The following is a 14,686-nucleotide window of genomic DNA, read 5'->3' on the forward strand; positions in this document are numbered from 1 at the left end:
TGCCCTCTTTTGAGCTTACTAGTTAAGCTAGTTGTGTGCTTGGAGCCGTCTGTGGCTCGCACACAGTGTTAGGCAAGTCCCTTGCTTCGACACTGCGGCAAGGAGCGCACATTTTTGGTGCCGTTGCCGGTGAATCGCCCTGCACTAAGCCCAAGAGGCACTTTGCGCTTCTTCTATGAGTTGTTTGTAGTAGGAAAGAAGAGGAAGAGGAAGAGGAATGAGTTATTTTTCTACAAGTTGTTAATTTTTGTATTGTCTGCAAGTTCTGTGATTTCTGCATAATCTTGTGTTTTCTATTTGCACACAGTCTTTGCACAATTAGTAGTCGTTAGCTTGTTCGCAGTGAATGAGTAAGTAGGCAGACAGTTAGCAATTTCTGTTTGCACACAGTCTTTACACAGTTTTCTGTTAAGGTTTGCCTGCACACAGTCTTTGCACAGTAAGGTAGTGAGAGAGGAAGTAGGTGGACAATTAGCTCACTGTCAGTAAGCAATTAGCAGAGTGGTTAACAGATTAGTTAGTAGATTAGTCAGTGGTTAGCAGCATTATTAGTAAGTAGATAAGGTAGTGCGCTGTGAGCTGTTGACAGAGAGGTTAGGTAGGTGTTGACAGTGTGTGTGGCCAAGAAAGGGTCACCTAAACCGCGCGCGGTCGTCGCCTTTTATATTATTAATTTTTTTAAAAAAAATTTAAATCCGAAAATATTTAAGCGCGAGTGACGGGGGGGCTACACTAAAATTTTGATCGGGATCGGGATCATTTCCCCAAGCCCAAGCCCAAGCCCAGGCCCAGGCTCAGGCCTCAGTTCTATGATATATACTAGACTCACTCTTATATATATACCCTACCCCCTCAAGAGGGAATGAGAGCATGTGGGGCCAGACCTCCACTCTCCTCCCTTCTCTTCCCAGTTGCACCCTTAGACTTTCTAATTTGAGCCTAGTTCCCTACTAGAAATTGACGGTTTTAGGGATTTCGAGGGCATAAAGTGACCAAACGGAGGGCTGTAAAGCACGGCACGTCCCTCTGACCGAGACGCTCGTTTTGAGCTATCATATGTTCTATTCTATAGCTGGGTCAGAAAAAAAGGACCAAAAAATAAAAAAAATTTAAGAAAAGACTTGGGTTGCAAAACACCCAAAAATACTAGGTGAGCAGCCTTCACGGGCACTCACTGACACTTCTAGGGGATCCAAGTCATATGAACCTACGCTCTGGATGAGTGTTAGAGCACGAGCATATTGGTAGTGCCTCCATTTACGCGGGCACCCATTATTCCTCCACCCTAGGTTCTGGACCTTCGGCCGGGACTCAAGGTAGCACGACCCAAGATCCTCATATCGCGTCTAGTGATTCTTCCTCTGACTACGAAGTCATGGAGGGGTATCCTACACCAAAACCTGATAGTTCAAGTCAAGACATGCATGCCATGGGCCCATGGCCCAGGTTCAGCGTGTTTAGTCGCTTAAAAGAGACCCTTGGTAGAGCTACTCGCTCCAAACATGTGGTTAATGAAATAAATGAAGGGAGTGGGGAAGTAAATTCATCATTCATGCCTAAAATAGACCCTATGCTTCTTGAGAGTGTGCATGTGAATGTTCCATCCACCGCACATCCTGATCCTTTAGGACTATCTCCCTCTGAGGTTCTACTACCCGATGGTAGGAGTCTTGCCGAAGTACAAGAGATCAAACGCTATATGCAAGCAACAAGGGAGAGGGAAATTGAGAACCAACGAAAGCTAGAACAAAGTCAAGCCCTGAAAGCAAAGGCTCCTATGACAACAATCATGCCAGCCGAGCAACCGAGTGCTCCCAAGGTAGCAGTCACGGAGGGGCAAGCGATGGGGAGCAATAATGCTTCCACTGCGAGGGAAACCTCCAACACGCCAGGCCTAGATGGGATATTCCTAAAAGAAAATTGGGAGTATGACCTACAAGCAGAAGCTTTAACTGATCGGTACACAGGACACACCTATCATGTGGGTTGGTTAGATGTTCTACAATCCACATCGGGTGCTACTAGCATAGATGAGCAACAACAGAAAGTCTGTGATGTCCTCCATAGATTGTCGAGTTAGAAAGACAGAACACAGGGATCAACATGCCTTCAACGGGCCTAATGAGATTCTTGGATACGGGAAAGGCCAACCAACCAACCCTATCACAAATGAAGACTCCCTCAGTGAGCCCCATTGATCCTCCATATGTTGTTTCGCTAGGAGCCTCAGTACAATCTGAGCCCACAAGTGGCAGCTTTACCTTCCCAGATCTAGCTCATCTTTCTCTTAATGACACTACGGCTACCATGCATATCCCAGTGGTGAGCATGACAAGAAGTACACCATGGAGTTCATTTGTTAATACTGCGCCGATGCCTAGTAGCACAGTACCCCCAACTATACCTACATGTATGTATCAATCATGTGCACCTGTCGTACCTCAGCCTCAAGTAGCTCCTACAACTCCGATTATTCCAAGAGCTTACAATCCACAATGGCATTATCCAAGCTCTTATACAAGTGGAGCCATGCCATTTAATAATAACATGCCATATCAGGCACCCCCTATGCCTAGGGCCACACCTGTAAACTTTGGACCACCGTCTGGTACACCACCATACAAAATATGGGACCCAAGAGCCGCGCGTATGCCAAGGCCAAGGCCAACTCCCATCTCACATGTGGTTCCAGGAGCACATACACCCATTATACCTGCTCAAATAGGAGATTTGGCAGCATTTGCTCAAACAATCGGTCGCTCTATTGCGGAAAACATGCGTAGTGCGCCTGATAGAGAGCCTAGAAGCAAGGCAGTTCAAGTAGCTAAGCTCACACAGAAATTCAGTGGAGACGGAGATGCTAGAAAGCATATGGAAGTCTTTGAACATGTGTGCGATTCCTTGGAAGAGCACAATGAGCTACATAAGTGTAAGGCTTTGAGTTTGACCCTAAGCGAAAAGGCTGGAGATTGGTATAGAACCTTAAGAGTAGAAGAGAAAACGATCTACTCTACTCTTAGGAGATTGTTCTTGAAAGAGCACATACGAGAGGGAGTACTTTGGGGTGTAGCCTCTCAGCTCCAGAAAGCCCAACGAAAAGAAGGTGAATCTGTGAGAGACTTCATTAGTCGCCTAAAGAATTTGAATTCTCGATGCAATCCAAACGAGCGATTCAACAACAACCAATTGCTCGATAGATTCATTAGGGGACTACGACATGAAAGTATCTATAATGGCCTAGTCATTAGAGGTATCACTACTTGAGAAGCAGTCACCATGAATGCAATCCAATTGGAGGATAATTTAATGATTGCAGGAGAAAGAGTGTCTGTCGAGCCGAAGTCTAGTAGCTCGCAAGCGTCAGGGCATGAGCCAATGAAGATAAAGCCAATCGTGAAAGAGCAAACGATATCTGAGATGACTTTGGCAGATCTCACCAAGGCCATCCAAGAAAGCCTTAGGGGTAATCGTGCTCCACAAAACACTCATATGTATCCAAGAAGGGAGCAACAATGGTGCTCAATTTGCTTGGGCCCACATACTACGAGTGAATGCCCTACTTTCAGAGTAAATTTTAACGGGACTTGTAACGCGTGTGGTAGGTATGGCCATCAAGCGAAGGATTGCCTAATGCTTAAATGCATCATGGAAAATAGACAGCCTATAGCTTGGGCAGACTCACCTCGAGTTCCTGCATTGATGCCTACCCCACCCATGCAGCAACAATTTCCATTATAGCACATGGTCCCTAGAACCCAAAATGTGGTCCAAACCATACCGTTGCCACCTCCAGTGCTAGGACCGCAACCCCCTCATCCAAGAGTTACACCTATGAACCAAATAGGTTGCGAGTCATCTATTACCTATGTAGATTGCGAAGAGGACATAGACTCTAGTATCACCTATGGAGTCGACATGCTTGAGGAGTGTCCCATGTACTATATGGAAGACCATTGGGGACAAATAAAACCGGTATATCAAGCTACTGCGCTAGCAGCAAGAGGCCAAAACATTAATAGTTTTGCCAGGAGATCACCTCTTTAGTGCTACGAATGTGGTGGACCACATCGAGTAGCTGAGTGCCCCATTAGAATGCAAAAGAATGCTGCACTAATGCAAACAAGTCAAGGGAGTGCATTGGCAACGCCAATACTCACTTGTAATCGTTGTGGCATAGATCATTTGATTGCACAGTGTCCTAACAATCCAAATGCACCGAAAATCACACCATTAAACTTAATAGAGATTGTTGATGGGACACCACCAACTATAAACATAGTACCAGTAAACGCACTCACACGATCAATGCTCCCAAAAAAAAATTATATTCTTGAGGAAAGAGACACGGCATCAATTTCCCAATCTCAGAAAAAGAAGAAAACACGAAGAAAGAGATCACAAAAAGCAACGAAGTCAGACCCCAGCTCAAAGACCAACATAGGGACTGGTGATGACCCCGTATATATGAACGACGCTGAAGAAGATTCTGATTCAGGTGAAACCATGGAGACCAAAACGACCACTAACATAGAAACCAACAAGGAAGATCTTCATGAGCCACAATGGCCAGGATCCAAAAAGAAGATAGGAACTTACCCAAACCCTACAGAGGAGATTGAGCGAGTCAAGCAATTAAGGAGTTTGGTAGAAGATACCCAAAGAGATCTAGAACCAGCACCTAGGAAGATCCAGATTACAGACACCATGTTCCCTACGCAACAACAACCTCACTAAGTCCATAGACCCTTGGACATACCTAGTGTCATCCAAGAAGAAAGTGACTTAAAGTCATGGGAAAGTGGGCGTACTCACTTCTTGATGGAAAGAATGTTTACAGAGGGACTACCTGATCCTATCGAAGAAATGGAGATCCCATCTTCCCCACGTCAAGGGACTCAAGGCCAAAAGGTGCCGTTAAACATTGCCAAATTGATGGATTTCATGTCTTCAGAAGTTAGAACCACCATCATGTCCAAACTATATAAAGACCCCGAGCTAGTCTCAACTCTTCGAGCCTTCCTCAATGGATAATTACAGGCCGGATTACCACAGTTTGCACATATGAACAAACCTGACTCGGTAATGAATGATGAGGAACATTTAGCACCACCATCCGACCTAGCGGGACATGAATCTGTAATTGAAATACCCGTTAACAAGTTGGGGCAATACTTTGAAGGTGATGAATCTAATGCTACTCTACCAATCACTACTAAAGGATTAACTATAAAGGGGGTCCTTGACGGTGGTGTGGGAGTCAGCATGGTGACAAAGAGTTGTTGGGAGTCTATGGGGAGACCTCACCTTGAAGCCACAAGCGTAGTGGTAAAAATGGCTAATGCAACTATTGTTACGCCTATTGGAATGCTAAAGGATCTCAGGATCAAGGTCTTGGGACACAAGGTAAGGCAGACTTTCATTGTTATGGATTTTTCCAAGCATCCTATGTCATTTGAGATGATCTTAGGGTGTCCATTCATGAGGGAAGCAAAAATGGTGCATGACTGGTCCAAAAACCAGGTCTACTTACAGTTCCAAGACTCTGTCATTCGAGTTGATCTTTTAAGTGGTCGAACGCATCCTCTAGGAAATAAATTCATCATTGATAATCGATCAAACACAACAATTTACTCAGCTCCATTACAGTATTGTTACACGTTGTGAGCGGGATGAAAACACACACAGCTCCTCTATAACGACCCGACACACACTCTTGGAATGATACACACACACTATGGGGCACCACTCGGCTTAGACAACACACCTGGCCGAGACAAGGAACACACCTCTGGAGTGAGAGGAGAGAAACTATCCACTTGTCCACTCCACACAGATACACACACACACACACACACACACACCCAAAAAACTCAGCTCAAGAGAGGAGAATTTCTGATGTTTAGATACAAATGAGCTTGGGCCAACACCAATGGGGCAAACAGCTCACACAATATGGGTAAAAGATACCAGATACAATCACAAACTAGAGCAGAAACTTCGCTCATAGGAGAAACTTACACAGAAAAACAGCAAGAAAAGAGTGAGGAATTTGGCAAAATGGACAGCGCCATCGCGTCCGGAACGGCCCAAAACCCCAATCTACAATGTCAAAGTGCTCAAATTCGACTTCGGATGAGTAGTTTACGGCCAAAACAGACTCCAAAATGAGCAAAAACACACCTGCGGCTGTTCCTCCTCTCTTCTCCACGTTTTTTCTGGTCTTCTCTCTCTTTTTTCAGTTCCCACACTTAGCTTTATTACTTGGGCACCCTTGGCCTTTTAGATGACCTCAAACGGACCCCGAACAGGCCAAAAACTGACCTCGCAGTGCATAGTTGTCACCTTTTTGCATCATTCGCACACCTGGCACTCAGCTTTTTTCCAATAATGCATCTCGCCACCACGTGAAGTGGCCCCAAAAAGTGGTCCTAATGATGACCTTTCTGCATAACTCTCACCAGAAAACACCCACGTTGTGTCCGTCCTCATCCGCGTGCAAATATTGACCTCGTTCGCCCTCCTGACGCCACTAGATGCCATCTGACGCACCTGCTGACCTCACGTCGTCGGCCCGCGGATAGATTCCTCGAGAAGTTTTACACGCTATAAACTCCTCATTATTGTAGAAAAACACAGTGGTACTGGTAATAGTGAAAATCGATGCACTATGTACACCCTGTCCTACTTGTACACATGTGGGCCCCACATAACCACCTGGCTAAGGAAAATGGGCAATCCTTTATTTGATGCACCATGCATGTGTATGTACATATGCGCAATCCCTTGCTCCAAAAAACTCCTGACATAATTTGCCCACCCCCTAGCCTGCTAGATCATTCATGATCAGCAGCAGCAAAGAGAGATATGAGACTCGCCGCATCACAGGTCTCCTCATCCCTCACAGACATCACTCGCTCTTCAGAAAACTCATCTTGCTCCACCATCATCAACCTGGCATGATACAACTTAAGACGCAATCCATTTACCCTTGACGTATGTAAAATCCCATCCAGGTTAGCCAACTGATATGTACCATTCGGGAAACACTCCACTACCTTGAAAGGGCCTTCCCACTTAATTTGAAACTTCTTTTGGAAGGTGTTGTCCAGTTTGCTGTTGTAGCGCAAAACCAAGTCATGCTTCTTGATACCCTTACTTTTGACCTTTTCATTTATCTTTGCCAAAGCCTTATCCTGCATCTGCCCATAATGCTCCAATGCGCTCATCCTATCCAACTGGACCTCTTGTAACTGCAAGAGCCTCTCTTTGAATGCATCACTAGGCGGCCCAAGAAACTTCTCCAACATTTTGACCGCAGGCAACTCTACTTCCACAGGCAATAGTGCTTCTTTTCCATACACCAAATGAAATGGAGTAAACCCTGTACCTGTCTTCACCGAAGTACGGTAAGCCCATAATGCACTAGGCAATTCCAAATCCCAATTCTTTCCTTGGTGCTCTGTCACTTTCGAAAGAATCTGTACCAACTCACCATTGAATCTTTCATTTAAGCCATTACACTGTGGGTAATAAGGAGTGGTATGCTGGTGTCTAATCTTCATCTTTGTGCATAAGAAGTCTAGCAGTTTAGCTCTAAATCCTGGCCCCTTATCTGAAAGTAGCTCTAATGGCACCCCAAACTTGCAACATATTTCATCATACACAAATTTTGCCACATCCTTTGCAGTGATCTGTTTTACTGCTATAGCCTCTGCCCATCTAGAGAGATAGTCCACTGCCGTCAAGATATAGCTTTTGCCCCTGCTTGTGATAGGTAACGGGCCTATTGCATCAATCCCCCACTTTTCAAACACATCAAACGCCATAATGGTTTTTCGTAGCTCTGGCTTCAACACTCTCTTCCCAAATGCTTGACACCTATTGTAAGACCTACACCAATGGTGAACATCCTTGTGCAAACTAGGCCATACATACCCCTCTTGCAAAATCTTATGCAAGGTGATCTTTAGAGCAAAATGGCTACCACATGCGCCTTCATGATTCTCTTCCAACACTCTGTAAAGCTCCTCCCGCCAAGGTACACGTCTCAACACAAGATCAGCCCCTTTCATGTATAAGACATCACCAATCAATTTGTACCTGTATGCTCTACGCACAAAGCCATACTTCTGAATCTCCTTTGGAATGATTCCTGTTAGCAAAAACTCCTCTTCTTGAGCCAAACTTTCCCGGCCATGATAAAGAGGTAAGGTGGTCCTCAACACAAATAGCTCCCCAATCATGCCTTGAGCTGCTTCATGTGCCTCTCCATTTAGAGCACGTTCAATGTGTCTGATGCTCCATGCTTCGAACTTTTTTAACAGGCCTTTAATTCTGAAGCACATTTCCTTCAATGAGGTGTTATTGCTCTTCCACACACCCAACACTTGCTTCACCACTAACAAGGCATCACCTTTTATGCTCAGCCTTCGAACCCCATGCTTCAAACAAATGTGTAATCCGGCTTCCAATGTAGCATATTCAGCCTCATTGTTACTATGCGCATCCAATTTGAACCCTCTCTTGCATACTAGCTTCCCCTTTGGATCATAAAGTGCTATACCCCCTGAAGCTGCATCGTGGCTCTTTCTGTATGAACCATCAAAGAACAACACATGTGCATTGCTGATCTGTGGCACTTCTTCAACTACCTTTCTCACCACCTCTTCCTTAACAATAAGGGGATTCTCCTTGTAGGTCAACAAATCAGCTAGGGTAGCCCTTGTACTATCTTCCACTAGAAAAGAGAACTCAAACTCTTGCAGCTCAATTACCCATTTCTTCACCACATTTGACATGTTAGTACCATTAATTAACTGTGGCAAAAAGGCATAACTCTTCAAGAAAACAAAAGGCCGTGGTAGCAAGTAATGACGAAATCGTCGACAAGCAAATATTACACTGGCCATCACTAGCTCTACTTCCGATAACTTTCTCTCCGCTACCAACTTCACTCGGCTTGCACAATACACTGGCCTCATATAATGGCTGCCCTTCCCCTTTTGCAATAGCATGGCTCCAATGGCATCATCCCCTACTGATGGATTTACATAAAAAAACTTTCTCCCAATCAGGAGCCTGCATGGCTGACAACCCCCCTAACACCTCTTTCACCTCTTGAAACACTTCTTCACACTTGTCATCCCATTGCAATGGATCATGCTTTGCCACTTGCTGTAATGGATAAAGAAGCTGTGAAGACAATGGAATAAACCGTGCCATGTACTTCACTTTGTGTATAAAGGTTGCCAATTGCTTCGTACTCATAGGTGATGGAAGAAGAATAATAGACTTCACCTTATCTGGATCAGCCTCAATGCCATTTTCTGACACCATATGGCCCAATAACTTCACCCTTGGCTGTGCTAGATGACATTTCTTTGGATTTAGTTGTCCTCCACATTCATCATATCGAGCGAATACCATCTGCAGCTTCTCATGGTGATCAGCCCTACTACTATAGACACAGAAGTCATCCATAAAAGCTTTAACACAACTACCAATGAATGGTTCCAACACCCAATTTGCTCTCTCTTGATAAAAGGAAGGTCCATTTGACAACCCAAATGGCAATACTGTGTAGCAATAGCAGCCCCATGGCGTAATAAAAGTTGTCTTTGTGCGGTCTTTAAGAGCAATCTTCAATTGAAAATAGCCTGAAAAACCATCACACACACTGTACCTCTCATAACCTGCCTCTGAATCTAAGATGTCATAATAATCAATATCTAATTCTCCTAAATGATTTTCTCATATTAAACTGATCATTTAATGTGGGGAAGTGCCAAGGGAGAAAAAGCTAGAATATTGGTTAAGCTAGCAGACCGGCCACAGTTAGGGATCCAAAGGAGGGAAAATAGGGATCCAAAGGGGGGGCCATCTGCAAAAGAGCCATGTGAAACAATGGGCCAAAAAGACCCTAAGGTCCAGCCCATTAAGACTTCCAAAATGCTAAGGTTCCAAAATTCAAAGGTTGAGTCCAAAGGTCAACCCTAGGGAAAATTGGATGCTTTGTGTGTGCCCTAAAAGTCTTTGCACATCCCTACATAAGAGGGGGCGAGCCCCAAAGCTAGGGGATGAGAGAGAAAGCCACACACACACACACAGGCTCCCTTTACACAAAGGGAATGAGGGACACATGTCAGCTCCCTAGGCCAGATGCCCACAAGGTGTGCCCAATTCCTATTGGAAGACCCTTGAAGTGGACCAATGAGAATTAAGCTAGAGTAAATGTAGTTTAATTAATTTAAAAACATTTAATAAAAGAAACCAATGAGAAATAAGTCTCCTAGAAGACTATTGGGCAGTCTCCCAAAGGGTCCAATGAGCATTCAGGAGCCCCATGGCTTGCCTGATTCCTATTGGCCAGGAGACAACGGGGTCCAATGAGAGTTTTGTTTAATTATTTAATTATCTAAAGCTCTCACAAAAGGGGAAAGGGGGACACATGTCTAAAGGCTATCACTTATGCTGCTTAACTCCTATTGGCTTGACCTGGGGAGGTCCAATGAGGCAAAAGCCATACCTATTTAGCAGCTAGGGCTCGCCCAAGAGAGAGGGGGGGCTGATTTTTGCTTGGCATTGACACACACACACTCACACTTGACCATGTGTGAAGGAACAATACTCTATCTCCTCCCAAGCTTTAATGGAGAGCTCATCACCTACTCCAAGCTTGTGAGATAGAAGCCTACATCAACACTCTCTTGGCATGTGGATGCAAATCCAACCAAGAGCCAAGCTTCAATGCATGCTCATCTTCTCTACCAAGCTAATTACTAAGCTAAGCTATGCTAATATGAGTGATTATGTGAGGAGATGTACATCTTTCTCGTAAGATACTTCTTTTTCCTCTCAATCTACTCTCATACCCTGCTAGCTCTCACCATCTTCGAAGGTGTGTGAGGTCTTGGGTCTGAGAACGGGGATAATTCAAGTTGTGTTTGATTAAGTGTTTTGCTTGGTGTATGAAGCTTCCATCTTCATTGCACTAGCTAGTCTTGAAGGAACACAAAGAATTGTATTGTACAATGTCTCTCTTGATGGGAGAAACCATAATACAAAGCCTTTTGGAGGGGGGACCGGCTCCATGCAAATCCGGTCCTCAATTGTTGTCAATAGCTTAATTGCTCTCTCTTTTGAAGGTATTGTCGATGCTATCTAACTAGGTGTTATGCTTTTTGTTGCTCTCTCCACCCAAGCACTCTTGTAATTCTCATTAGGAATCTATTCTAATGAAATGCCCACTATGTTCATGCTAATTTCCGCTACACATAAGATTTTAGGCCATTAAATGTTACATTGGTATCAGAGCTCAAGGTTTCTCTTTTCTTGCTCAAGAAGGGAGGTCCTCAAGCTAGCTACAAATGGTTGGTATTATTAATTGCCTGTGAGTAAGTAGAATAGGGATTTTTCAGCCTTGCAGTGCGCCTGCCTTTGTGCAGTTAACGGGGCATCACCGTCGAGAGCTATGGTCTTAATAGTGGAGTCCTACGGGGCTTGCCTATGGCTTAACCACTATTGAGCTATTAGAAGCTTGACAGGAGCCGGTGCTGTCTTGGTGTCGAAAGACCCTCTCTTCTATTCCTTGCAATTAATGGTATTCGAGCCGCGGGTACAGTAGCTTGAGTGCTTTTTCTAAAGGGGTAAAGAGGAGTAGCAACTAGGGCTTGAAGTGCCAAAGTACACCTAAAAAGTTTACACCTAAAAGTTGTTAGAATGGCTGACAATAGTAAAGAGAGTGAAATTAATGTTGATAACTTTGATTTTCCTCATGAGCAAGCTACTAATGATGCTTCAATACTTGTTAACTATCTTGTTTCTAGGCTTCAACAAGCCATGGGCAATCCATCTCTCCAAAGTGAAGTGCAACGGCAGCTCCGTGCTCACGGGATTCTCCAAGCTCATCACCATGACGAGAGAACACCTAGGAAGCCTCCTTGTGAGACTACCAAAAGAGGTCTCTCTCCGATTCGGGAAGAAGAAGAGAATCCATATGAAGGGCTCAAGAACTTACTTCTTGATGATGCATCTCCTTTCCAAAGGAGAACTCAAGAGCCTCCACCGAAGGAACGAGAAAGAAGCGAGTCTCCCGCCACCTCGGCGGAGATGGCTCCACGAAGACGGCGGGCTAAACGCTCTCCATCACCACCAAAGCGGAGAAGACCATCACACTCTTCTCCACGCCATAATTCAAAGAGGGATGATAAAAAGCAAGAGAAGAAAAAGGCGAGAAAGAGGACACCCTCTTCTCCATCTTCTTCATCCTCTTCCTCTTATGAAAGCTATGGTGAAGACAACAAAGATCAAGACAAGAAAAAGGCGAGAAAGAGGTCACCCTCTTCTCCACCTTCTTCAAATTCTTCATCTTCTGAAGAAAGTGATGGTGCAACTTTTGAACCATCAAAAAGAAGAGGCCATAGGAAATCCTATGCCGCATGGAAGAGGTCGTCCAAGCTGAAGAAATTCAAAGAGGGAGGGAAGAGCATCTCTTTCCTTACCTATGATGGCACCTTCGGTGCTACAGACAAAGTTTTGGCCTTTATCCAGCAATTCGATGCGGCGTTTGGAGATGAGGGCTTCACGGAGACCTCTAAGCTACGCCATGTAGCTATGCACTTTCAAAAGTCCGCCAGACAATGGTGGTCTAGCCTACGAGCCAACGGTGAAGCTCCACGAACATGGAAGGCTTTAAGAGCTTCCATTATGAAGCAGTTTTTGGCCACCGATGCCAAAGACAAAGTACTCACCGAATGGCGAAGCTTAAAGCTCTCTCCCAATGAATCCATCCACAAATATGTAGACAAGTTTTGGAACCTACAACTCAAAGCCATTGTCTTCAAAAAGTTGGATTTTGGAGAGCAAAAGCAACAATTTTGTGCGGGCTTAACCAAAGAAATGGCGGAGTATGTCAACTCCCAAAGGCCACGTACCATATCGGCGGTAATACACCATACTATGGTGGCCTCGCGAATCAATTTCCAAACGGGGGGTAAAAGAAATAATAAGCCCCCGGAAAACAAGGGTTCCAATGAGCCTAAGGGGAAGGACAATGTCCAAAAGTCTCCTAAGGGCAATTCCAACAAAGCTAAAGAGAAGGGAGTTTACAAAGGAAAGAATAAACTCTCTCCTGAAGAGCTTCAGCGTTATCGTAAAGATAACCGGTGTTTCAAGTGCGGTGAACAAGGGCATGCATACCGCGCTTGTCCCCAAAAGAACAACCGCCAAGATCCTCCTAGAGCTTCTTTGGTTGAAATCCAAGAGGAGGAGATTCATCAAGCTCACCACAAAGGATCTCCTCTATGCCATGCTTGGGGAAAGGTAAGAGAACATGATGCTTTTATTCTCTTTGACCCTGGTTCTACTCACAATTTCATATCTATGGAGTTAGCCACCAAGCTAGGCATACAATCCTACGAGATGGGAGATATCCTACCCGCAGACAGTGCCTTCAAGGGGCAAGAAGCTTCAGTCACTCCCTTAATCGGGAAATTGAGGCTTCATGTCCAAGGCTATGTGGACAAAGAGGACTTCTTTATCTCTCCTCTCAAGCATGAGGATGTAATCCTAGGGGCACCATGGTTTGACCGCCTGGCTGCCCATGTTAAATTTCCTGAAAGGAGAATCTCCTTTAAGTTCAGGGAAAAGGACATGTATATAGATGCTAGGGAGATGGGTAACACCATCCCCATTGTACATACACCAGCTTTCAACAAGTCAATAAAGAGCTCTATTTCCGTGTACATGATTTTTGTTAAAGATTCTCAAAATGAACCTAATGCTTTAGCAAAAGAAAATAAAAGCAACAAAAAGGAATTAGAGTTATCCAATTTTCTCAAGGGGTTTCACGATGTCTTTATTGACGACATCCCTTGTGAGCTACCTCCTAAACGAGGTAATGACGACCATGCAATTGAACTTCTTCCAGGAAGTTCACCGCCTAACAAACCTCCTTATAGAGTTTCTCAAGCTCAACAAGAGGAGATTATGCGGCAAGTGCATGAGTTAATTGAGAAGGGCATGGTTAGGCCTAGCTCATCTCCATTTTGCTCACCTGTGCTATTAGTGCAAAAGAAAGACGGCACATATCGTATGTGTGTCGACTATAGAGCACTAAATAGGATCACTATCAAGAATAGGTTTCCCGTTCCACGGGTAGAAGACCTATTTGATAAGCTACAAGGATCGACCTACTTCAGTAGGATTGACCTAAAAAGTGGCTATCATCAAATAAGGATAGTTGATCAAGACATTGTAAAGACCGCATTTCGTACTACATTTGGTCTTTACGAATACATTGTCATGCCTTTTGGCTTGACTAATGCACCAGCCACATTCAACCGCTTGATGGAGAAGCTGTTCAGGCCTCATCGAACCTTCACTGGAGTGTTCTTTGATGATATTATCATCTACTCTAATTCATTGGAGGAACACAAGCAACACCTCCAGGTAATATTTCAAGTTTTAAGAGAGAATAAACTTTATGTTAATCGAAAGAAAAGTGAATTTTTCTTGCAAGAGATTCAATATTTAGGTCACATTATCTCTCAAGATGGAATCCAAATGGATCCATCCAAGTTAGAGGTAATAAAAGGATGGCCTAAACCAAGGAATCTTCATGAACTAAGAAGCTTTATAGGTATGTGTGCATACTATAGACGCTTCATAGAAAAGTTCTCACGAATTG

This window comes from Adiantum capillus-veneris, chromosome 10 (assembly GCF_014529385.1).
Source record: "Adiantum capillus-veneris isolate H3 chromosome 10, ASM1452938v2, whole genome shotgun sequence".
Taxonomy (NCBI): Eukaryota; Viridiplantae; Streptophyta; class Polypodiopsida; order Polypodiales; family Pteridaceae; genus Adiantum; species Adiantum capillus-veneris.